This window comes from Triturus cristatus, chromosome 1_1 (genome assembly GCF_964204655.1).
Source record: "Triturus cristatus chromosome 1_1, aTriCri1.1, whole genome shotgun sequence".
Lineage (NCBI taxonomy): Eukaryota > Metazoa > Chordata > Amphibia > Caudata > Salamandridae > Triturus > Triturus cristatus.
Window position 1 is genome coordinate 152003108 of NC_140579.1, and position 26302 is coordinate 152029409.

The window sequence follows — 26302 nt, forward strand, 5'->3', positions numbered from 1 at the left end:
CTTCTTTCGTCGAATGTCGAAGGTCCAGAGTTTCTGTTCAAGTTGCAGGTTCAGGATAATCTAATCTCCTGGGGCCCAGCTACCACTCTTATACTAATCTGGGGGGCTGGGTTACCTGCTAGGTTACACCTTATGGGTGGGACCTGGGAGGGGGGTGGTTACACCCCCTTCCCTTTGTCCAGTTTTGCGCCAGGACTGGGGCTGTAGTGCCCCAGCACTGGTTTGAACTGGACTATGCATGGGACACCTTGTGTGCCCCAGGCATGTATCATTCCTTTCAGCCCTCCCTGCCCCAATACACTAAAGTCTGTCTGGGGAGGTGCTAGCACCTCCCCAAGCAGGAAACCTATTGTCCAAGCCTCCCTTGCCGGGATCACTCCCAGCAGCAGGAGGTCAGACTCGTGTCTGTGGCCGCAGCATCCATTTTGTGATGCTGGGGCTCTGGTTAACTTTAACCGGGTAAGTAGGTTACAACATGTCTTCTCCCTCTAGAAGGGAGGGATAATATCCTCATCCCCAGAAATGGGATGGGGGTATTATTCCAAAGTGTTAGACACCTTACACGACATGTTTTGATAAAGCCAAACCATAGTTACCATAACCGTTTAAGATTATAAGGCACTTTAAGAGTATATGGTAGGCTATATCATAGAACAGCTATAAGGACATGGTTCCGAAAGCTGCAGACAGGCTCAGCTCATGCTAGAGCACCATCTCACATGTTACCAAGCACTCTGCCTCCAGGATTGTTAAGGCCTGCCATAGGAGTGGTTGATAGGTACACATGTGTCTATATGTAAGTTAGGTATAGGAATACTACACCTAAGCAAGGAGTGATTACACGACCTTGCCCCAGCTGAGTGATCAGCCAGTTGTGTCATAATGGAAGGCCAGGCGGGGGGGGGGGGCATAATACATGCTGCAGCCCCTGGTAGGCCTAGGGTACACCTATGCCCTGGGTACCTAGGGTACACTGTACAGGGGCCAATAAGGTGATCCTATCCAAATGGGTTATGCACCTAAAGTACATAGTATCAATTTAGAGAGAGAACAGCAGGGCTGTGGGTCCACAGCCACATCTAAGTCGAAAACCAGTAAAGCAAAAGCAAAAAGTGGGGGTGAACATAGAAAGCAGACCCTACTCTCCTACAGTTGTCTTTAAACCTATCATCAATAAGGGTTGTTTGGACTGGTACAAGGTGCCCACTATAACTAGTGGACAGCATATACCAGGCCAACTTCTAACAATCTACATGGTACATGTTCTTTGCAGCGGGCACATTAACCCTACCTTTCCATGAACCTAAACTTCCACTAGACAAAATGATCTCTCTCTAGGAAGAACATTAAACACCAGAGTCATCATGACATTTTTAATTGTTGCCAAAAATTTCTGGAGGCCAGGAAGGAGGCAGCAAGCGCTTTTAAAACCTTAATATACTTGCAAACATAATGCCTCCACCCAAAGTCAGCACCTGGTATGGTCACACCGGTTGCACTGCCCTAGAGCTAGCCCTTCTCAAGTGTCCTGTGACCTCAGTGACAAGGTCACTGTCGCTCTAGGGTATGCTGCTTCATAGGCCTGTCTGCAAGACTGGAGGTGAACTTCAGTATGGATTGTGGTGGACAAATCTTGAAGGTTAACCCACACTTGCCACTGCTAGGGTCCACCTGCTGGTGCTAAGACACCAGGGTTTCTACGGTCTTGTGCAGCCTTCTAAGGTCCAACATAGGAATGTGCTCCCCCAGGAGAGTGGTCAGGTGGACTGGTTATTAAGGCTGAACCTGGTTCCCCAATTCCAAATTCAGTAGCTCTGGCTATAGTGCCACATCCTCTCCCCCACTGAATACCATACTGCCCCAATGAGAAACTCACACTGCCTTAAACTACAACCCAATTGCTGCCGGCTATAAACACCTGGATGCGGCTCAATTTAAATGGTGCACTAGACCAGAGCAATATGCGGCCTAGCAAAAAAAGTAACAACATCCTGGACAAAGCAAACCCTCATAGGGAATGCAAAATTTAGCAAACCATGTGAAATGTAAGCAGGAACAACATGGTTACCTTAATGCGTTTACACTCACTATTCAGAAACCAGTGAGTGGTGCACTTTGGAATTAAAATACATTTCCAGCAAAAATGTTTTTCTTTTTGGATCCATTTCACAGGCGAGCAAATAAAAGAAAGCAGAGGAAAGAGTGAAAACCCCGTCTTGAAGTCTTGGTTTTCAGTAAGAGAAGAACTGATAGACAGAAAGAGAGGGAAGAAGGAAAGAGTGGTGGGGGCAGCTGAAGTGGCAGAGCAGAAGTGGGCACTGTATTTTTCTTCTCTGGGCGAGAAGGAAAAGACAGACTCCTGTTATTTCTCTGCCGCCCGTCCTCGAACACCAGGAACACGCCAGGAACTCCGAGCTTTGTTTATAGGCGATGGTGATTTCTTGCGTCCTCGGACGCATTTTCAAAATAAAAAAAGTAGGGGAACGGAATCCCTGGAATTGAAGTAGGGGCACGCCGTGCCCTACCGATCCCGCCCACTTCGACCACTGCGTGTACGTAACCCGTGGAGGTACTGAGAACACCCCACATCACACTTGCGAAGGAACGCATTTACGCAATGTGTACGCCGTTCTTACGCTTTTATTTTACGCATACGCAAAATATTCTGTAACTTCATTGTTGGTTTACACTGTCCTGTAACTCCATATGAAATAACACAAACATCTAAAGTGAAAACTAACTGCAAGTGTAACTAATCGATGGGGAATATTTTTTTTAATGTAATGACATCGCGGCTAGTTTATGTAATCACTGCAGAAGTCTGTGTGAATAACCTGGGAGTGCTGGTATAGAAGCCCAGTTGGCGCAGTTTGAAATAGTGAATATGCATATGTATAGTGCTGCACGGTCCTAGTTCGTGACAGAAAGCACTGTGAATATGCAATTTATTACTTTAAAATTGTGTTCTTAACTTTTAGTATAAGATAAGGTGCCAAAAATGTGCGAAAGATTTAGTGCTTACAATAAAACAAATGCTTTCAACATATATATTTTAGTAATACGCAATCAGACTGTACCTAGTGCAAGCGTTTGTTTTTTTAAGTGCTCATTCAAAGGATGCAGTCCTGAATTCAGATGTTAACACCCATACATTACTTTTTTTTTTTAAAAACATATTTTTGTTTCCATGAAGCTTCTAGTGACTCCTATTTAACTGCTTACTGGCTCCCAAGCAGCATTGACATTTACTGATTTACCAATTGCACACCTTACATTTCTTTCAGGCAGCAGGCACCCTGGTGAGAAGTCTGGTTTCTTCTTTAGCCCCTTTTCCTTCCCTCAGCATCACAGTAAAGGTGCAAAGAGGACACAGACCAGTGCTTTAAATGGGCCGGTACTGAGTACCAGCACTTTTATATTTTCTCCCCTTGAGTACCGGGACCTTTCCTCGGAAAAGGAGAGTACCGGTACTCATGACGGCCCGGTTTTGATGCGGTTGGTGCTGCGCTCCGGAGCTTCATCCTTGGCAGCTCTTTCTGCACGGCCTGCAATGGGTTAAAGTGCCTTTGAAACGGAGCTGAAGACTGGGCTGCGCTGGTTCAAAAGCGCCAGCACAGCCGCTCGTCTTCAGTAGAACACAGAGCTGCGTGTTCCTCTCCGGAGTGAAAGAAAGGTCGAGTATCGCTGCAGGGTGTCTTTGAGGGGGTTGGAAGGTATCCATAAAACCTAATGGGTGCGAGTGTGGGCCGCATTGTTCAAGGCATGCAGCTTGTTAGCATGCCCACTGTTTTAAACGCCCGCAAATCTTCCGCCATCCACAATTTAAATGAAAGGGATTTGCATGAAACAAAATCCCTGCCCTCTAGATTAAATCAATGCGTTCATGCTTTTTTTTTTTTTTTAAACTGCACCACTAGTACTGTTTCATCAGTGTGCCATTTATTGATGAACATTTTTTTATAACCATAGACTTAGGTACGTACTATGTAAATGGTTAGACATTTTTACAATCGTAATGACAAACTCCTAGGCAATATCAATAAAGTAAACAAATTACACTATCTATGACAATAAGACCAAGGAAGACGGAAAAAATATGTTCAAAGTTGTTACTATTTTAATAATTTCTTCTCATTATTTAAACAAATAATATTTATACAAAACATTTAAAAAATGAAACAATATTTACCACATTACATTTATTCAATATGTATAAATAAAAGGTTAAAAAGTGGCAATCTTTATTAACTCGATGCACGTTTCGGCGTATACAACGCCTTCTTCAGGAAAGCCACACAATTATCTAAAAAAGAAAAAACACACTCAGATTTCATCAGTGGTTGTCCATATCTTGTTATGTATTCTCATGAAAAACATCTATTTAAACAATACATATCTTTTTTATAAAATGTATCATAAATAGCACAATACGTATCAATAGTAACAATCTATATACATAATCTGACGGTCTTCCTATGTATCACACATTACGATTTTATATTTATTTACGGTGCTATATAGGAGTGCTCAAAAATGAAGTTTAATGAAAGAGGTCTATTAAATAGTAAAGGCCTGTAACATTATATAATCCAGAAACAATAAGATAGAAAATAAGTAGCCAATCACTCACAGATCCTGTTTCAATGTGATGAGTTCCTAGTGATTAAAACCTGCAACTCCATAGTTGGTGGATGTCTTTAATTCTAATAAATGGCTGAAAAAAATGTATGTATCACCATTATTGTAGACCTGTATGATAGGGTCTAATCATCATTAATGTACATGGTAGTTGCTGTTTGTATGGGCTATCTATGATTTCATTTTAGGAAAGAAATTTGACGAGATTTATGCTGGTAAGATATGTAATTAAAACTAATAAATCAATATTAATAATTCAATAAGCTCTCAAAGAAATAAGGACTGTACTCTATTCGATAACAGTGTGAGCAATCATTATGCTCCCAAATTCGCACTGATATTAGCGGACCGGAAAACTGATATTGGTTATGAAAATCAAAGTATCTAGCATTAATCTATCACAATTGGCGTTAATTCACTAATATTGTACATGTTCATTAAGAACAGATAAACCACAATGACGAAAGGGATTACCTGATTAAAATGCAATGTACCGGATGTGCAACGATGTCTTATTAATTTTAAAATAAACGGTTTCCCGAAAAGGTATGAAGTCTACGAAAAAGAAGAATAAAAAACGACTATTTTTAATAGTAATTAGATTACGAAGATAGAGACATCCTTAACATTAAATAACTCTAGATTTCTATTATCTTTTGATCTAAGGAGAATTTTAAAGTTCAATACCTGGTTGTCAAACAAGCTTCGTATAGGTATATTGGAAAAGCGGCCTGGTCCTATTAAATGTTAAAATCAGTAAAAAGATATTCTGGAAAGCCTCTGAAAAAAAAAATACACAATCTATTGTCAAAACGGAGACCTTATAAAGGAAAAAAAAGATACTCCAATTTATAATGTAACAATGAACCCCGTAATTACCTTGCAATTGAAAAAATTCAACGAAGAATTCACGCGGCACGTCCCGGGTTTATGGAAGCTGTGGCTTGCACAACCCCAGTTGATCTTCTGGCGAGGAGGCCGATGGAGTTACTTGCGGTGAGTGCTTTAGCCCACCCCGACCTTTCACTACCTGTTTTTAATATCACTTGGGCAAAAAACCCGACACCACGGAGAATAGTGTCAGCTTTTATTCTCACTTTCTACCGAATCCGTGATTTCTGGTAATTTTTGTTAACTGCCGTTTATTTTCGGTGTGACAATAACCCTTAGTACCGTGTTTTACTTCGCATACCAATCCCAAGGGTTTCTTTCTGCTTTGCTGTTGGATCCTGGATTGTCCTGGACCACAGTTTTCATTTTTTTCCAAGTAAGTGGTGTGATTTAGAGCCTTTTTATTGGTTTATTTGCAGCCTCTCATTCTTGGTTATCCATTTGGCTGATAGTCACCTTATTTTTCAGGTGCCTTCTCACTCCTTCCTATATTTGTCTGCGAGCTACCGAGCCTACTGTTTCTCCGCAATTGATTTGTGAGAGGACCCTGCTTTTTCCACTAACGGTAACTATATTGACCACGCCCACACTATTCGGACGTACCCAAACCCCTTTCCATTTTTAGTATGGCTGTGATACACCATCCTTTGTTTCCCTAGGTGCCCCGCAACCCCACCACCCACCCACTGTCCTGAGGAAGACCCCGCTAGTAAGGTCTGGAAGAACCTACACCGATACTGGGGTCGAAACGTCGACACTCTAATGAATGCCAGTCCTTTCAACAGTACTTGTTTTACTGTGGAATCATATGTTACATGGCAACTGTGCAAAAATACTATGTACTTTGATGAGTATTTGATTGATTCCTGTTTTCCAGGCATATGAAGAATATATGCTTGAATTGTTTGTGATCTCTGTATTATTTTCACTTTGTCTACTTCACTACCCCACTTGAATCACAACCTTTCCCTCTACATCCCGCTCCTTGGGCACTGCAATGTTGATATTTTCACAAAAATGTATGACTTTCACTGCGTGTCCGAAGAAATTTTGACTTGTTTCAGTGTGATTAAATAACACTAACAGAAAATTTTGCTGTGTTTTGTTTTCTGCAATGGATGAAGAGGGCTGGTCGAGAGCCATTATAAGGAAGTATATTAGGAAATACTTTTTTGTAAAATCAAACCTCAGTCCTATTACTCACAAACCTCCTGGAAATTAACGACCTAAATCAACTCTGCAATGAACCAACACACATCAAAGGCTCCACCCTAGATGCGATTATAATTAAAAATGACTTGATCTCCATCAGCTCCAACTCACCTATTGATTGGTCAGACCACCATCTATTTCTCTTCTATATCAGTACCCCAGTCAGACCCCCCCTCCCTGATGTTATTAACAAACCTAAGCAGTTAACCAGAAATATCAAACAAGTCCCAATTCTTGAACTATAATCCAAGATGCATGAACAACTACAGCGACTCCCCCTCTCGTATACTGCTGAAGAGCTCACTTCACACTACAACTCATCGATCTCGAATGTTCTCGATCAATTGGCCCCACCTAAAATAAAACAACTGAGATCTGCAAAATCAAAAGCATGGTTTAATTCATATCTCAATAACGAAAGCAGAAAACTCAGACAAGCAGAATGGACATAGAGACAAAACCCCTCGACAAATCATCTAGCACTGCTTAGAACTACAAGGCTATCATACAAAAAAACACATCTTTAGAGAAAAAGCCTCCTTCTTCCGCAACCAACTGGACCGTGAAAATTAAAGATGAAGGGAGCTCTTTAACATTGTTAAAGAACAAACCACATTGTCACCCCCTCTTGTTATAATTGCCACTAATGAACAGTGTGAAGAAATTGCTAGCTTTTTCTCTAAATAAGTCGACAAAACTGAGCAATCCTTCTCACAAGTCTCCTCTCTTCCCTCCGTCCTTTCCACCCTCACCAACCCACCTCCCTTCATGGTAGCTCCACCTCCAGAACCCATAGTTGACCAAACGACCCCTAAAGGAACTAACGGCTACCTGAGTCTTTCCAAACTGAAAAATTATGCCAACTGGTCGAACTTCAAACCCTTGACTGAAAAGGAAGTCTTCAATATAATCACAAATCTAAAGCCATCGGCCCACACCAAGGATCCCCTCCTATACACGATGGTGAAAAATCTCAACCACCTCATCGCCCCATTCTGGACACCACAAGTTTTATACCGAACTCTCTCCAACTAGGACAAATCACACCCATTCCCAAAAATCCCAGGGCTGACCCTAATGATCTCAACAACCTCAGACCTATCTCCTACCTCCCGTTTCTTGCGAAGACTTTTTAAAAATTTGTCTTATAACAATTTAATCATCATATACGAAAATTCTCCCTCTCTGACACCTTCAAATTCGGTATTGAGAAAAGGTTGTAGTACTGAAACGGCCATGCTATATTTGATGACAAGCACAGATCCTTAGGCTAGGGTGACGCTTGCCGACTTATCCTACTTGACCTATCAGCTGCGTTCGATACTGTTAATCCCCCAACCCTACTTGAATCTCTGAAGTTTCGCTTCGGTATTAATAGCACTGTCTTAAAATGGTTCACATCCTACCTACAACACCGCTCGCAACAAATCACGATTAACTTATGTCTTTCAATACCCCTCCGGGTCAATCTTGGCGTACCTCAGGGCTCAATTCCATCCCCCTCCCTTTTCAATCTCTTCATGGAACCCCTAACGGTCATTTTGAAACAGGCAGGGATCAAATATCACCTGTATGCTGAGGACACTCAACTTTAACACAAATTCAATTCACCCTGTGACATTCAACATCTTCACGCCACACTGAACAAGTTATAATACTGTTTTTACTCTAATCACTTAAAGCTAAACCCCATCAAAACAAAAGTAATTCTATTCTCCCCCAAAAGCAACCACCTACCAATCCACGAATGGCTCAGTGACCTGAAGCTTTAAATTGCTCTCTCACTCTATCCAACTCCACAAAATCCCATGGCTTCTTCCTGGACAACAACATGTCAATGAAAGAGCACATCAAGAATTCAGCAAAAGGAGCGATGTACACACTAGAAAGAAAATTAAACCATTTATTCCCACCGATGATTTAAAGATTGTGGTGCAATCTTTGGTCCTCTCCAAACTAGACTATGGAAATGCCATTCTCACTGGGACGCCAAACTCTTCAGCGCCCCCCCCTTAGATCAGTTCTAAACCTGGCAGCCCGGCTAATTTCAGACGTTAAACGGTTTGAACACATCACTCCTGCCCTCAAGAGCCTCAACTGGCTTCCCATCGAAGGAAGACTGCCTGTATCATCCAAAGTCCATCACTCGCATACACCCAACTACTTAGAAAACAATCTTACGAAAGCAGGGACTACTAAAGCATTGAGTAGTTCCAACGCACCTTTTCTCCTACCGCCCAATCTAAAAAAAATCAGCAACCAAGTCTTGCTCTTTTTCCGGAAATGCTCCTAGCATCTGGAACTCTCTACCGTGTAACCTTTGATGCAACCCTTCCTTGCCTTACTTCAAAAGAAACCTGAAACACCTACTCCTCCTAAACAAATACTTTAACTCCTAGATTACTGAACTTGGTTGATTATCGCTTGGTCAGATCTAGACCCTCTGTCATAGGCAGCTGTTTATTTGCTTATGCTGTCTATTAGGTCCTCTCGAACGGAGGCTCTTGTTTTTGGTTTTACTATTATCTTCTTTGTGTACTATTATCTATTGAATTCTCGCCTCATATGTTATTGCGTGTCTGTTTTACTGTATTCTTTCACGATCATGCGAAGCACTCTGACACCTTCGGGTCTAGTTAGCGCTAAGTAAAACTTATAAATAAAATACAACAAAATGACTTGGCTAATGTCAGATCTAACAACTGAAGATACGCTTCTGCAAAGAGGCCTTCCCATCTCTTTATTAATCCATGTGATCTTCCCCTTCCTAAAAAGGAACCGGACCTTGCAGAGAACAGCTGACCCCTCATTACAGGATTTGATAACAAAATGGATTATGCACCATATATCAAAGGGAAAAACCTCTCCAAATTTGCCGTTATTGCTATCATCAGCACCACAAAACTGCTGTTGATCACACACCAGTACATTGCAAAACAATTAAAATAAAGTACATCTAAAAAATGGAAAAGCTCCCATAAATTGTTGCTTCATGTTTCCCTTTATTCCTCTGGTTGCCTCCAGCACAACTCACGCAGAGAAGCCAAAAAATTACAATTTATCACCATTTTGATTTCAGTTTTTGAAATTTGAAGTAAGTTTTGAAGGAGTTACATCTTATCTTGACCTGCATTAGTGTTGGACTTGGCCTTTCTGGCAGGTTCACCCCTGAACTTTTTGCTTTTACTGGTGACTTGGTGATAGTGGTTTTTGGTTTCTGCGAACTTTTCCTGTGTCCCAGGGTAAAGTGCGTGCGCCCTCTGAGTGCATGTGGTGAGATAGGCCTGCCCTCCCATAGGAATGCATGGGGAATGTATGTGTCCCTGGTAGTTCCTGATGCGTGGGGTGTGCATGGTCGAGTTTGGTATGTGCGGACTCGTGTGATTGAATGCTGCGCGATGATGCGTGCGTGTAGCTAGTATGGAAGTGCCACTTCTAGAAGTGGGCACTTCGGTGTGCAGTGTAAAATGTGTGCCTTGTCTGGCGATTGGCTAGTTGAGGTCATGTGACGGGCTAGGGATTCCCCAGAGTCAGGAGGAGTCACCCGGTGGTGAATAGGGAGATCAGCAGCTAGATGGGTGGGAGGAGTACACCTGGGTCCTGAATAGGGCAGGGCTTTCCCCACACAATGCTGGCTCCGCCCCCTGTGGTGCGACTGACGACCCTAGCCCTGCCAGTGAATAGAGTGAGGGGCTGAGCACATCAAGGGTGCTCCCCAACCAGCTGCGACTGGTTTTCCCCCTCACCCTGACCCAAGAACAAAGGGTTTTACTGTATAAAAATGGGGCTGTGTCCCCACAGAAACTGTTCTGCTTTGGATCCTAACAGGAGGGGGCTTGCTGCTGGTGGGGCCCAGGAGGGACCGCCATGGGGGCTGCCTCCCTGCTGGAGCGCCCTGTGTGCTGGCCCCTGGGCCCTGCATTGCCCCCTTGATGCCTCAAGGACTCTTCTTTGGGACCCTTGGTGCTTTAGCCTGCTAGCGCCCTGGGAGCGCTTTATCGCTATTTTTGCCAGGAAGGAGAGCGTGCATGCTCTGCAGCGCTCAGCTGCCGTCCTTGCCCCCAGAGGGAACCCCCAGCGTAGGGATTCCCCCGTAATAGCTGTTCCGTGTGGGAGCCTACCCCGCCGCCTGTCGGCTTATGGTAATTGGGCGCGGGTGCCCACCCCGCATTGCGGCCTTAATTTGTGTCTTTGCGGGTGCCCACCCCGCTAAATATGCCGCCATCTGCTTTTATTTAAAAGCGGGTGCCCACCCCGCTTATTTCCACTTATGGCTCGCCTTTTGGTGCACGGGTGCCCACCCCGCGACTTGACTGCCTCCGAGATCGCCGCTCTAGGTCCCGCCGCGGCCGGCCCGGAAGTCAGGCAAGTCCGCCTGTGATGGGGGCGGGGCCGCGGCAGGACCGGAAGCTGTGCGCGGGAACCCCGAAGCTGGTTACTCAACGAGGGAGGACGGGAGCCCACCCCGCCTCCCAGAGCGGGAGAGAGGAGCCAGGAAGGCTGCAAAAGCCGCCGATGCAGCGCGGGGCTCCCAAGAGTGAAAGGGATGCCCCGCGCCGCGAGAGAACTGCCGCCGGTCCCGCAGCACGGGAAATAGAAGACCGGAGCTTTGCGGGCCCAGGGGACTGCAGCAGAACACCGGACGGAGTCTCCTCAATGGGAAAGAGTCCCGTCGCAGAGAGGAGATCTCCAGAGAGAAGTGCCCAGGTGAGTGGGGCGAGTGTTCAATGTGGCGTGGCAGAGGTACCTGGTCAGAGCGGCCCCGTTTGGGCAGCGGGCCGCTCCAACATGGGCATGCCCCTTTTCCGAGCCTAGGTGGCTCTAACGATGGCCATATTTGTTTCAAGGGCCCCGTGGGGGTCCTGAGGTCCCGTGGCCCCATACTGCCCCAGTGGCCAGTATTCTCCAGCTGCCCCACTTTGCAGGGGTCAGCTGCAACGAGGGGGCATCATTATTTACTTTCTGAGCCTGCGTGGCTCCAACGATGTGGGAAGAATTGGTTTTAGAGCCTATGAGGCTCCAACGTGGGCATGTTGCGTTTAGGCGCGCCCTGCCCCCATGCGGGCACGATTGTTCCTCGAGCCTGCGTGGCTCCCACGGGCATTATTGTTTCAGAGCCAGGAGAGGCTCCAACTTGGGGACATGGTGTGTGTCGAGCCTAGAGGGCTCCAACGTTGGATATTGTCTCAGGGGCTAGTGAGAGCCCCTGCCTACTATGTGCCTTCCCCAGCTGCGCAGCACTTAGTGCCAGCTGCAGCGTTTAGGCCCTGTGCTTGTCCCCAGCTGCCCAGCAAGTAGTGGGCAGCTGCTACGTTTAGGTTCTGGTGCAACCTGGACTCTGATGTGATTTTGGTGCTAGGAAATGTACGGTGTAGTATGTTTTGCGCACCCTGTGTTCATGCTTATGGTGCTAGGAAATGTACTGTGTATAGTATGTTTGGCGCACCCTGTGTCTGATACCTCTAAATGTGGTTATTTCTGCCTAGAAGGTTGTTTTACCTGCTTAGGTTGATGGTAGGGAGAATGTACTTCCCAGTGCGATGTGCGCCCCTAGTATAGTTATACTTGGGTGGTTAGGTCTAATGCGTTAGACCAATGAGAATTGCATAATGGGATTTATGCCCCTGTGATAGATGCAGGATAGGTTTTATACCTGATGCTAGTGTGATGACGCTGAGGTCATTATTGTGCCAGTAGTTACTGGTTGTGCTCTACAGTTACTTTGTGTTATGTTCTACATTTACTATTGGTGATTTGTGCTAATTTCCAAAAGTGCTAATTCCTGACAGTGGTCCATGTGGCCCTGTCCCCTGTACATATAATCCCTTGTAAATTCTGCCCGTGCCTGTTGGCACATTGTAGAGTGTGTGTGTTTTTATCTAATGTGTTGTGGTATAATACAAAGGTTATTTTTATACAATACCTTGTGTGGAGTTTCTTTTGTGGTGGGCCTTGGGTGTTGTTGCTGGGTGCGCGCGCAAACGCTTTACACATTGCCTCAGGGATAAGCCTGACTGCTCGTGCCAAGCTACCAAGGGGGTGAGCAGGGGTTATCTTTGGCGTGTAACTCCCCAGCCCTGACTAGATTGGTGGTTTCTGCCTGGCTTTGGCGCAAGCCCTAGCCAACCAGAAATCCCATTTCTAACAATTGGGGAAACACAAACTTCAACTATTTGGATTCAGTAAGGTAAATATAAAGATATTTGTTCTCAGATCGGAATTTTGCCCCACTTCATCAATGCTCATGTTCAAAGCTGTCCTATTGTAACTCAGTTCATGACAGTGTGAGGCCCCCAATGTGGGACAGCTGCATTGATCCTCCGATTCACGCAGAAGACCATTGCTTTACTCCTTCCAGATCAGGGGGCACACTTCCTTTATGGGCTGTACAGTCATGCCTGGCACTTTCCCTGCTGATGACTACTGCTTGCCAGAGCATGAGTCAAACCTTCCTGTCACCTGCAGGCTCCTATCTGGACCTGCCACACTGAAGACCACTGCTCGCTTCTATCATGGGAGACACATCCCATGGACTGCACTTGTTCTTTCCATAGTCTTGAACAGGTATCAATGGGTCTAAGTGCTCTACAAACTCTCCGCTGTTTCTACCAGAGGCTCCTCTTTCTTGAAAACCATAAGGCTTGCTTGTCACAACCCAGATCCTTTACTTATAGCTCATGTTCCATTTTGCTGGTTCATTGTAAAGCACCAGGGTCACCTCAAAGCGCTGGGATGGAAGCAGGAAGGGAGAGACGAGGAGAGAGGGAACTAGAGGAACCCAGTGAGTAAACGAAAAGGAGGTGCTCCAATACGGCCAAACCACATCCTGCTGGCTGAAAAGGCGATCCTATAGCGCTTAATACCGGTTTTCAGGATGGTCTCGAGCTCACATTACTTGTAACAGAAGGCCACAAAGGCAATGGCAGATGAAGCAATTTTCCCAGGATCACACAATTTTGTAAAGTTGTGGGCACGAGATTATTATCAAACTCCTCCAGTTTTCACAGGAAAAAATGGTCTAAGGTAGTAGTGTGCTAAAACCTGGCCAAATAAATAGTGATTCTTTTTTATTAATGATAAAATACCCTCTTCTGCAAGTCACCAAGGGATTCTCTGATCAGGCCACGCAATATCCTTTTAACACATAGTAAGGGTGTTTTATTCCGTATAATACACAGCTGCTCCATCAAGATCCTCCTGATCTACTATCAGAGTAATGGTATTTTGATCCTCTTCTGAAAATAGTATCTGGCTGAAGATACACAGAATAAGTGTGAAATCGGCATTATAAAAAATAAACGCATGAATATGCAGCTTGTCGTTTGTTACAAAAACCTTTTAAGCACGTCTCGCAGACCTTAGACCCGAGTAATTAACTCATGTACGGAAATGACCAGTAGTACCATAATCACCGCACCCCTGAGATTTCTGCACGTCATATCTGCGTACATTTATCGATGGAAAAATGGCCAGTAAATAACGAGAGATGAGGGTTTAGGAGCAGTGAGCACTAAGACACCGATTGTATGTCCCATTTTTCAGTTATTTACATATGGGAATTATTTATCCCACTTGATAAATCCCGATCCCTGTGGAGTCATAATATATCGATTCAATAACTACCACCCCCTTTCCGACCTTGATTGGGCATCCGTGGAGTACAATGTCTGGATTCCCATCCCATCCCCCTGTGTGAACTCCAGCAGTGCAAGACCTGTGTTGATTCACTCTGCTCTTATCATTAGCTTCCAACTTTTGTTTATATTTTCCTATAAAGGAGCCTGTGTATTCATACTAATGTGATGATTATATTTAGAATATCTGCATTTGCTTGTATTTAATGCCTCTGCTAGGCACAACATGTTCATATTCTAATAAACACTCAAACTTTAAATATCTATATAGAGATTTTAGTCTTCCACATACTACGCCTTTCTTCACATACTTGTACAAGGGCTTACACTTGTTACTTACCTTCACGCTGCTGGGCAGCTGTGAGGTCCCCTATAGGTGGGCGTTGGCTTTAACATACTTAACAGCACAGTTGTGGCACTGGTGCACCCCATCCTGCAGGAAACAAATGTCCCCTCGGATGTACCCATGACTTATAGATCTTAGTTTCGGGATTCTGAATAATTTTTTCCATCTTCTTGTTAATCAGTTTAACCAAATTATTTAGAGCCCATACTGACTCTTCCCCCTCTCTACTCGAATCTAGGAATCCTAGATTACCACACTATTATTGACTCTGGGCATCTTTTTGCCAACCACCCTACTTCCGTCAGCAGCGCCTCAATTACGCCCCTCATCCCCAGGCGTACCAGGTTATTACCCCCTAGATGTAGTATCCAAACCACAGGGGGCCCCCTAAGTCCCTCCAGGGCGCTTCTCACCAAGGCCCTAAACTGGCTTTATCGCAGACACCCCCCCCCCCCTGCCCGTGAAATGAGATTTTTGCGCCTGCCTTGCGTGCCCTGGCCTCATAGGAACCTGTAACAAAAAACTGTTTTAACCTGCTTACATAGGAGTGGCCGATTATCCACACCTCCTTTTCCCCGCGGTCCCAGGCGTGCACCTGGTCTGTAACGTGTGCTGCTTGATGATGCACTGCTGATCATGGTCTTCCTGCCTGACAGGATGTTGCCGCCTTTGTTGGATGATGGACTGATGCAGGCTTCCTCCCTGCGTCACATGATGTAGAAACTGCAAGAACCATACAAGAAAACCAACCATCAGTGCATTATTTTGACACTTCTATAGCATGTGTAAGCGCACATAGTGTTTATAGCAATTTGAGGATCATCTCCCGATCCTTTGCACCTCACTCCCAAAGAATCCCCTGGCCACTGCCTCGGTGGCGGCCCATATCCTGAAAGAGTGTGTCCCAAAACTGCCTGGGTCTAAACCTGCCTTCTGCATGGCTACGCCCAAAACCCTTTTGAACTGGAAAAGAGAGATGGGAGTCCCATCTGCGTGTACCAGTAGTGGTCCCCCCCGCACCCCCTGGACGCTGCGCCAGAAATATCTCCATGTTGGCAATGGGGCAGCACGCACTCCCTTCAGCCCTATGCAATACCACTCCTTCACCTCTGCCCAACTGATCGGTTTTGTACCTAGGTATAGATATCATTAGCGAGTCACCTTGAAGCAGCACGTGAGACAACTGGAGTCCCCCCTGCCAATCATTTTTGTTTTTTGCAACCAATTCTCCTACCCTGAAAGAGTCAGAGAACGCTAGGCAGAAAGCTGTCTGGAATAACAGTTTCCTTTTTTCCCTAGTTTTTGCAAAGAAGGAAATGGCTACCGTATGCCGCCTTGCCGACGCTACTGAGCACCCTTCTCCTCTCATGGCCCTCAAATAAGAAATTACAGACTCAGTGTTGTGCTATTTTGACGCCCAATTATCCCCCAGAAAATAGCAGTAAGCTCCAAACGCCCCTTCATATGCCCTGCTGGTCCTGGGTGCTAGGCTAATTGCCGCAAGGTCCGATAACTGGGAGCACCAAGTTACCAAAGCTGTTCTGGGAAAGGTGTTGGGTTCTCTGCCGCCTCTGGGTGATGGGACCTGAATACCTGCATCTTAAAGTGAGAGAGAGCATCAGCAGCGTGATTTAAGACTCCTGGCACGTTTGGCTCGAAACAGCAAATTCAGTCTCATGCACAACAGTATTATCTCCTTTAGTAGATGCTAGATCATTTTACATTTTGCATTTGGATTATTTAGGCATTCCACCACAGCCATGTTATCAGACTAGAAGAACACTGATTGATCCCTCAATTTGTCTGGCCACACTGTCAATGCTACCAGGATGGGAAAAAGCTCAAGGAAGCTTATGTTAGCGGTAAGCCCAATGTCCACCCACAATGTTGGCCAGCGTTGTTCGACCCATGCTGTACCTAGAATGGCCCAAAAACCCTCGCTACCTGCTGAGTCTGTCATCAGACTCATCTCCGGGCTGGACCTGGGAGTTGCGGGCCACACAACCTTACCATTTAAATCTTGCAGAAATGTTTGCCAGATCTGCATGTCCTGCTTGACCTCACTGGACAGTCTGGTGTGATGGTGCTTCTCCCCGAGTCCCGACATGGCATGTGCAATAGTGCGCGAGAAAGGTAGAGCCATAGGAATTATTCTCAAAGCAAAATTCAATTGACCCACCACCTGCTGTATCTGATGACGCGTAACCTTATCTTTTCCCAAGCACTGTTGCAAAGCAGTTATTTTTGCCTGTGGTAGACGTGACACTCCCTGTACTGAATCCAACTCAATCCCCAGGAACACTATTTCCGTGCTTGGTCGCACTGTCTTGCCTTGTGCCAGAGGCATGCCGAAGTCTCGCATGAGTGCACAGAACTTCCGCAATGCCCCCCACACTCCTGTGAATCCGGGGACCCCAAGAAGAGGAAGTCATCCAGTTAATGTAGAACTGCCCGGTTGCCCTTAGGAAAACCCATTCCGAAAAGTAGCTGAATTTCTCAAAGTACGCGCAAGACACCGAATAACCCATAGGCATACATTTGTCCAAGTAATACTTTCCCTTGAACTGAAAGCCCTGCAGGTGAAAATCAAGTGGGTGCACTGGCAGAAGGTGGAAAGCTGACTTGATATCTGATTTAGCCTACCACGCGCCCCTCCCCAAACCTTTGAGTATCTCAACTGCCTGGTCAAAAGAAGCATACTTGTCACTGCATAAGTCATCATCAATGGCGTCGTTCAGTGAGAGACCTCTGGGGGCCGAGAGATTATGGATCAATCTGATTCCCCTTGCTCTTTTTTGGGGATTATTCCCAATGGGCAACAGACAAAATCCTGCAATGGGGGGGGGGCCCCTCAAATGGGCCAGCCACTCTGCCCAACCGAACTTCTTTATCGGTTTTGCTGTTGCCACCCTTTCATTAGTCCTGATTGATAACTGATTCTGGCAGTGTGACACCCCCACATACCCAGGCGCGGGGATCCTGAAACCATCCCTGAAACCTTCTAACAGAATCTTTGCAGATTTTGGGCAATTGTAAATGTTCAGCCATGGTATCAAAGCGCTGGTAATAATGGGAGATCTGGCCTTACAGAGTGACATACTTTCAGTCATGCTTTTTGCCTCCTTTTTTTTTTTAAAACACTTACACTCTGGGTGGGAGGAGTTCCCGCAGAAAGAACACGCGTGCCTAAATTTACATGTGCCTGCTGCTCTGGTACACGAGCGCCTGTTAAAGTCCCAGCACGCCCCCTTACTCTTACCTCTGCCCCCTGAGCCACTTGAATGGGCTGAGCAAAAGGGCTGACTCCTAAAAGTATCCTGTGCTGAAACCCGGGTGGCCTCCTGTGGCCCCCCTCTGAAATGCATCAGTTATATGATCATATCGATCTGATTCCAGCAAAAGACAGGGTCCGACACCTTAGCCCTTCTAAAATCCTTATCATAATCCATCCACCCCTGCCCCCATAGGTATCGTGCATACAAGTTATCCTATTTTGATAACACAACATTTCTGAAGGCAGGCCTGGGAAATGTTCATCCATTATGGATGTGAATACCGTGAAACCTTTAATCCAATTTACCAATGTTTCCTCAACCCTAAACTTCAACAACATGTTCGCCCACTCTCTTGGGTGCGTCCATTCTTTATTCTTTTTGGCCACCTCCCTTGAACTCATCCAGCAAGATTGAAAACATTTTCACATAGGAGCCTTTCCAAATCTTTTCTTTTGTCTCTTGGGACACGTGTCGACCTAGGTGCTCCCTACCGGAGAGGACTTCGCCTAAACCCAAAGGTGGCAGTGTTTGTGGCATACCTGTTGCTGCCGTTGGTTTTGCTACTCCTGCATCTGTTGGTGGGGTGACTGTGGTGGGGACCCGTTTGACCCAGTGTTTGACCCCGTCGAGCCTACTGCTGGTACCGCTAAACCACCTACAGGCTGCACCCCCTCTAACTGTGCCATTATCTGTCTGGCCTTTTCTAATGCGTCCTCCCCGCTACCCAACACCCCAGCTGCCGGGGACCAGTTTCCCACTTTTCCCAGCCATGGAAGCACCGCTGCTAGATTAGCTACTAAATCTGGCTGGACTGGCATGCTCCTGGAGGGGCCCCCCGTCATAGGGACCAATGGTGCCTGTGGACTGCATCCCGTTCCTTCTGGTGTGCTTGGCTAACCCTCAACCGGTGTCCCTGCCCCCTCGTTGCTAGGCAGATGTCCCCCCCCCCCCCCCCCCCAACACCCATGTTAGGCTGTGAGCTGGTATGTGGGACTGGTACGGGCTCCGCCACCCTGGGCACCAACCCCTCAGGAATTGCCTCTGGGGCACCCTCTGTCCCCTCCCCATCACTAGGTCGCGGTGCCCCGCCTTTCTTTGCTCCTATTCCTTTTTGGCACTAGGGAAAAGGCTGCCTTAGGTGCTACCCCCAAACACCTGGGCCTATCCTCTGCCACCTCTTGGCCCTCAACCCTGTCTGTCAGAGCTGCTAATGCCTGCTCCATCTCGTCCACTTTTTTCACCATGGAGTCCATTGCCCCCATTTTCCTCTTCATTGTAGTCATAAAAATATCCATACGCAGACGCTGGTCATCCCGCTTAACCTTTGGAGCCATTATTGTAAGCAAACAAATGTACCAACACACAGTTAATACTGTACTGCAATAGCTGGTGGGAAGATCTCTATGGCCTGCAGCGTGCCAATTTAAAATACCGGGTACCAAAGGGTGCAAAAAAAAAAACCCTCCAGATGACAACTGGCCCACGCACCAAATTCCCATGCTTCAGGTCTGAGCCACTGCCCAAACCCTTACCTTCTAGTCGTGGCACCGCACCCACGCAACCAGAGCCACGCCCACCAGCTAGTCTAGTGGGCCAGGTGAGTAACTCAAACCCGCGTGGCTGCCAGAAGTGATGGAAAATGCACACCTGCCGGTGCTGCCTCAGCCCAAGACCACAGATGCTGTTCTCCACAATGGAAACTGAAGTGTGTCCACCGAGCCCCTTCTACTGGAAAATGCAGGAAATTAACAAAGAAATGCTGCTCCCAGGCTCCTTCTTTGTTGGTCTTCCTGCGCTATTGTCTACCACCTGCAGAAAACAAGAAACCAAAAAACGAGAGCCTTCCACCCGGTGCTCAGCTGCTCCAAAAACAGCTGATCCCCCAGTTGCTGCAAGATGCGCGCCTGCAAGGTGAGGTTGGTAAATGACTGGTGTGAGAAGTTGGCCTGGTATATGCTGTTCACTAGTTCTAGTGACCACCTTGTACCATGCCAAGCAACCCTTATGGTGTGGTTGTAAGTCAACCTTTTTGGACTAGCTGCCCTAGTGGTAGCGTAGGCTAAGCAGTCTTTGAGGCTAAACTCGTGAAGCGTGTTAAGCAAGCTGTTTTACCAATAGTAACCCCCTTTTATACCAATGAAAGGACACCACACAGATATATATTCAAAATATATATGTATTTATTTCTCAAAGTAACCCCTAGTCTCTTTATGAGCACAGGAGCACAAATCGTCAAACAAGATTATCACAGAATACACAGAAGTTGCACTTTATATGGATAGGCCCTGGTGGCCACTCAAACCATATACTAAAATAGTGGTATAAGTACCACGAACAGAAAAGGGAAAAGGCCTAGGGCCTCTAGAATCGCTGGGCCTACAAGGAGCTAACGTCAGTTAGTGACCAGGAGGTCCACGGGTGGCGTGTGCAGAGCAAATAGTCACACGCGTGCTCCCATAGGTTTCAATGGGTGCGTAAAAAGTACAAAGTTACTGCAAAAGGAATCTTCCGGATGACCTAGGAACTTAAGATTTGGAACACAGGCACTAGAGATGTAATACTACACTTGGGCACAGGAGTGCCAGCTTTACCTCACCCACAGGAAGCGGGTGCATAGGCCTCAAAGTGCGTCGGGTTTCTTCTATCTGTTCCGTTGAGCCTGGGACAAAGATGCTGCAGGCGGTCGGTCCGGGAGAGATGCGGTGGATCCAAGAGTGGATCGGAGATGTTGAAGACCTGTAAGCAGAGGGGACAGTGTTCACAGTCACTAGCCAGTGACCAGCGTGGCACCAGGTGGGTACCAGGCGATGTCGGGTGCAAACAGGTGATGAGGGGTAGCTTGTCTCCGCAGCCACGTGGTCCCTGAAGGTCGACGACGTCCAGGAGTCGGCTCACGAGCTGTCCCACGCAGGCTCTCGCTGTCGGCGGTGTCGGCGACTTGATCGAAGCAAACAAGCCTTGGCAAAAGCAATTGCAGGAGGATTCGGAAATCAGCTGTTGGTTCTGACCAGCAAGGTCAGAGGGATTGCTCCTTTGGAGGGGAGCAAGGGCCAGTCTGGAGCAACCAGACCAGCGGTGTTTGTCGTAGATTTCGTCGCCAAGATGGCCACTAGCCAGCGGGCCAGCAACCGGTTAGGCGCGTCGAGTGGCAAAATGCAGAAGGGCCCCACGCAGATCGTGGAGATGCTGGAGGGCTCACCTTTGGTGCAGATGCTGCTCGAGGGTTGGGCTTCTCAGGACCCAAAGCACAACTTGGAGGGAGCCTCGGTTGTTGCACTGGTCAGCTTGTCGTAGTCGTTCCAAGATGGCTGGCTCCACGTGTCTCGGTGCCTCCACGGGTCTCCTCTTTTCAGGGACTGTGGATCGGGCGGTGAGAGGTCTGGAGGTCCAGGTCTTGTCAGTCTCTGGGCTCGGGCTCCGGCGGGAGGCGGCGGCAAAGCAGACGGTGATTCGCTGGATGGTGCTTGCGTTAGCAAGGTGGTCACTCCCTGACCACAGGGGAGATTTTCTTCAGTCTTCTGTGCAGCAGAATGTCGAAGTTCCCGTCTTCTTCTTAGTTTCAAGTTGATTCCAGGATGTCTGAAGTCTTAGGACACAGCTCCTACCTTTATTCGGATTCTAGGGGCCGGACTACCTGCTAGGTCCCTCCCTAGGGGTGGGACCAGGAAGGGGGGTGGTTACACCCCCAATCCTTTGTCCAGCTCGCCCCAGGCCCGGGACTGGTGTGCCCCAGGACCGGTTTGAACTGGCATATGCACCGAGGCTCCTTGTGAGCCACAGGCATGTCTGGTTTCTTTCAAGCCCTACCTGACCAATACGCAAAATCCTGTCTGGGGTGGTGCATGCACCTCCCCTGGCAGGAAACCCTTTGTCCACACCTCCCAAGCTGGAAGGACTCCCAGCAGCAGGAGGGCAGACTTGTGTCTGTGGTGGCAGCATCCATTTTGTGGAGCTGAGGCTATGTCTGATTTTACCCGGGTTTCAGGTACTGTACATGTCGTGTCCCTCTAGAAGGGTGGAATGCTAACCCCGTCGCCAGAATTGGCGAGGGGTTAGTATTCCAATTCGTATGACACCTTACTCGACATGTTTTGATAAAGCCAAACCAAAGATAGCATTTAACCGCGAGGTTCATAATGCACTTAAGAGTATATGGTATGACGATATCTGGAAACAGTAGAAGGAAGTTGTTCCGACCACTGCAGACAGGCTCAGCTCATGCCAGAGCACCATCTCACATGGAACCAAGCACTCTGCCTTCAGGATTGTTAAGGCCTGCCATAGGAGTGACTTATAGGTTACCAGGTGTCCCATTTAAGGTTAGGTATAGGTATACTACACCTAAGTAAGAGGTGATTACACCAACTTACCCCAGCTGAGTGATCAGCCAGTTGTGTCAAATTGTTAGGCCAAGCCTGGGGTGGCATAATACATGCTGCAGCCCTTGGCAGGCCTTGGGTACACCAATGCCCTGGGTACCTAGTGTACACTGGTACAGGGGCTGACAGGGTGATCCAACCAATTGGGTATGTACCTAAGGTACATGGAGTCCATTTTAAAGAGAGAACAGCCAGGCTGAGATCCTGAATAGCAGGATCTCAGGCCAACTAAGTCGAAAAACCAGCTAGACACTAGGCAAAAATTTGGGGGTAACCATAGTCAGATATCCACCTTCCTACACAACCCCCCCCCAAACGAAGGGAGATAAGGCTGACCTTGACCAGGTAAGCCTATATTGCCCAAGTGGCCATATAAGGAGGAACCAGCACTGGCATGGTTACCCCCTGTCTCATGGTCCACTAAGCAATCCCTCACCCTAAGGGTATCAGAGGGTCTCCACCATAGGGAATCTCTACCTTTGGCGTGTCTGGGCAAAGTAAAAGGCTGGTGTTGAGATGGAGTACTGAAGTGAGTGTCCTCAAAGTGAGGCCTCAGCTTCCTCCAATCATCCTTCACCATGGATGCCTTTCTTTCCTTAACTGAGTTGCACTGTGCTCTCAGGGTCAGCCTCTGGCTACCTAAAGCTGGAGGCTGGGTCCCTTTTGTGGGCTTACTGGAGGGACAGGTCAGGTTTGGGGCCCTAAGGTCCCAGGTTTGCCTGTGCCCAACAGAATCCCTCTGGGGGAGGTCCCTAACTACCTGTAAAGGAGATCCCTCAGGAATGTTTTTACCCATCACCTGACTAGGGCTACTAGCCAGGCAATCCTCATTCTTTTGATGGGGGGGTTCTTGTGGACAGGGGCCCTCTGGGGGTCCACTGGCCTCCCTGACCTCTGCAGCCCTGGGCTGACTGAGGCAGGGTAGAGAGAGGCAGGCTACCTGCACCAGACTGGATCCCACCTTGGAAGGGGCCACTGACATCAGAGGCTCTGCCAGGCCAGGCCTGGCTACCTCTGGGGCAGTTCCTTCACAAGGGGTGAGGTCAGATCCCTGAGGAGGCTGACCTTTTCCTAATGTCTGGGGAGAGGGAGACTTTTCTTCCTCCCCACTACTCTCAGTTTGTGTGGAGTGATCCATTGTTTCAGGCTTCACTACACCTATGTCAGTCTGAGTATAGGCTGAGACCATTACAGCCTTGCCAACCTTTTCAGGGGGGCACTCAGTTTGTGTTTGAGCTGTGACTGTCACAGCTCTGCCAGTCCCTACAGGGAAGTCTGTCTGTGCCTGGGCTGTGGCTACCACTGCCCTTCCAACCTTTTCAGGGAGGAAATCTATTTGGACAGGGGTTGTGAATGGCACAACCCCCCTACCCTTTTGTGAAAGGCCTACCATTTTAGAATGGGTGTCTTGTTCAACTCCAGCCCAAGCTGAGAGTTCTAAGTCATTCCCCAGTAAGCAGTCTACAGGCAAGGTTGGGGACACTGCTACCCTTTTAGGGCCAGTGACCCCTCCCCAGCTGAGACATACCTCTGCCATGGGATGACTGTTCTGTTTGCCATCAATGTTAGTCACCTGGTAGGAGAAACCGGGCAAAAGCTGCTCAGAGGGAACTAGCCAATGGGCCACCATTGTGATGCTAGCCCCAGTGTCTCTGTAGGCCTCAGCTTTTGTACCATTGATGTAGGGCTCCTGTCTGTACCTACCCAAAGTGTTGGGACAGGCAGTGAAGTTGGCAAACCCCATGCCACCATCACAGACAAGAGTGGTTGCTGTAGGGGAATTGGCTAAGCCAGGGTCCCCCTGTGTTCCCCAAGTAAACCCACCCAGATTTCTGGGGGCACTCCCACCACCTGGGGGATTACTGCTGACAGTAATAGGTGGTGTGACAGGAGTAATTGGAGGAACAGTTTTGTTTTTAGCCCTTGGGCAACCGCTGTCAGTTTTCCAATGCCCAGGAGTTTTACACTCATGGCAGTAGGGCTTTTTAGCTGTGGTAGAGGAGGGAGCTTGGGACCCACCACCCTGTGTGGAGTTTTGGGGCCCTGAGGAAGGTTTCTCTTTTTCTTTATCCCCACCCTTCTCTTGAGGCTTGGTGGTATCTTTCTTTTGGTCACCACCCTGGTTTTTAGGCCTGATCCTGGTCCTGACCCATTTATCTGCCCTCTTTCCCAATTCTTGGGGAGAGGTCAAATCTGAGTCTACCAGGTGTTGATGGAGAAGCTGGTTTTGACAATTACTTAAAATCTGCTCTCTCATCATCAAATTGTACAATCCTGTATAATCAGACACCTTACTTCCCAGCAACCAACCCTCCAAAGCCTTAGTGGCACATTCCACATATTCAGACCAGTCCTGAGTCTGTGTCTTCTGGGTGTCTCTGAACATTAACCTGTACTGTTCAGTGGTTAAGCCTAACCCATCAACTAGGACACTCTTCAGGACTCTGTAATTTCTGACATCCTCTTCTCTAACAGTGAGGAGTCTATCTCTGCCTCTCCCCTCAAAGGAGAGCCATAAGATTGCTGCCCACTGGTCTTCAGGAACCTGCTGCACTTTGCAGGCTCTCTCAAGAGCAGTCATCCATTTGTGGATGTCATCCCCACTTTTGTAGGGGGGCACAATCTTGGACAGGTTCCTATTGTCAAAGACCCTATCTTTGTCCCTAGGGACATTGCTGCCACCAGTGGGTATAGACCCACTCTCTCTAGGCTGCCTAGCCTTGTTCAGTTTTTCTTCCATCAGGGCTACTTCTAGCTCCTGCTTCCTGATCCTCAGCTGGGCTTCCTGCATTCTGGCCTCATGTTCCCTCCTCTGAGGGGTGGTCAGTCTCCTTCTGGAGTGACCTTGAGAGCCTCTAGAGCCATGGGAAGCATTGGAGTCACCTGAGCGATTCCTTTGCCTTCCAAGCCCTGTGTTAAGTCCACTGGGGAGATCCAATGGGGTGAACCCACTGTCAGTCCCCAACAGCCTTAGTTTAGCTGGGCCAAGTATAACACTTGGCACTGGGCTAGTTCTCCCTTCATCCCCACTCACATCTGTATCCCCATCACTTTCTTCCTCTGTGGTAGGCATCCCATCTAAGGGGTGACTATTGGAAGGGGGTACCTCTGTGGCATCTTCAGAAGGGGGGCCTCCTGTTCCTGACCCTAAGGGGGCTAACTGGGAAGCTTTCCTGAGTTCTCTCTGATTCTCATCATTCTGTAAGAGTTCTCTGAGCTCAGCAGAGTTTGGGTTCTTGGGCTGTTTAAGGCCTCTAAGAGTTGCCAAATGCCTGAGCTCATTCTGATTAAGGGTAGCAAAGCTGGATGGTGCCCTCTGGGGGTCACTCTCAACAGAGATGGGTACAGTGGACCCCTCTGCCCCGGCCATTGCTCTTAAGTGTGGGTGGATGTGTTGCAATCTACCTACACTTGTGTTTACCTACTAAACCTATCTAGTAGTTGTAGTCAGGGTGTGCTACTCCCTTTGCTCTACAACAACTAAGTTCAGTAGAACTTATGTATATCTAATCTTGTTTTATATGTACCTACAGGTACCTATGTGATCTTTCAATTGGTAACCAAGAGATTACAATGGTAAAACACAGCAAGCTCAAATCCAACCGCTGCTCACCAATGTGAGAAGTTGGCCTGGTATATGCTGTTCACTAGTTCTAGTGACCACCTTGTACCATGCCAAGCAACCCTTATGGTGTGGTTGTAAGTCAACCTTTTTGGACTAGCTGCCCTAGTGGTAGCGTAGGCTAAGCAGTCTTTGAGGCTAAACTCGTGAAGCGTGTTAAGCAAGCTGTTTTACCAATAGTAACCCCCTTTTATACCAATGAAAGGACACCACACAGATATATATTCAAAATATATATGTATTTATTTCTCAAAGTAACCCCTAGTCTCTTTATGAGCACAGGAGCACAAATCGTCAAACAAGAT

The 26302-nt window shown here is 47.3% G+C and overlaps 1 protein-coding gene and 1 long non-coding RNA gene across 2 annotated transcripts in view; both read left to right on the plus strand.

The window, feature by feature from the left end:
* LOC146869868 (uncharacterized) overlaps nt 1-6431 on the plus strand; it is a 40846-nt gene extending 34415 nt beyond the window's left edge. Inside the window, exons 2-3 of the long non-coding RNA XR_014981513.1 lie at nt 5998-6094; nt 6189-6431. This is a non-coding gene — a long non-coding RNA (uncharacterized LOC146869868). The remainder of the gene's footprint in view (nt 1-5997; nt 6095-6188) is intronic.
* LOC146869867 (uncharacterized) overlaps nt 1-26302 on the plus strand; it is a 196992-nt gene that overhangs the window by 60076 nt on the left and 110614 nt on the right. The gene's annotated exons all lie outside the window — the stretch shown is intronic.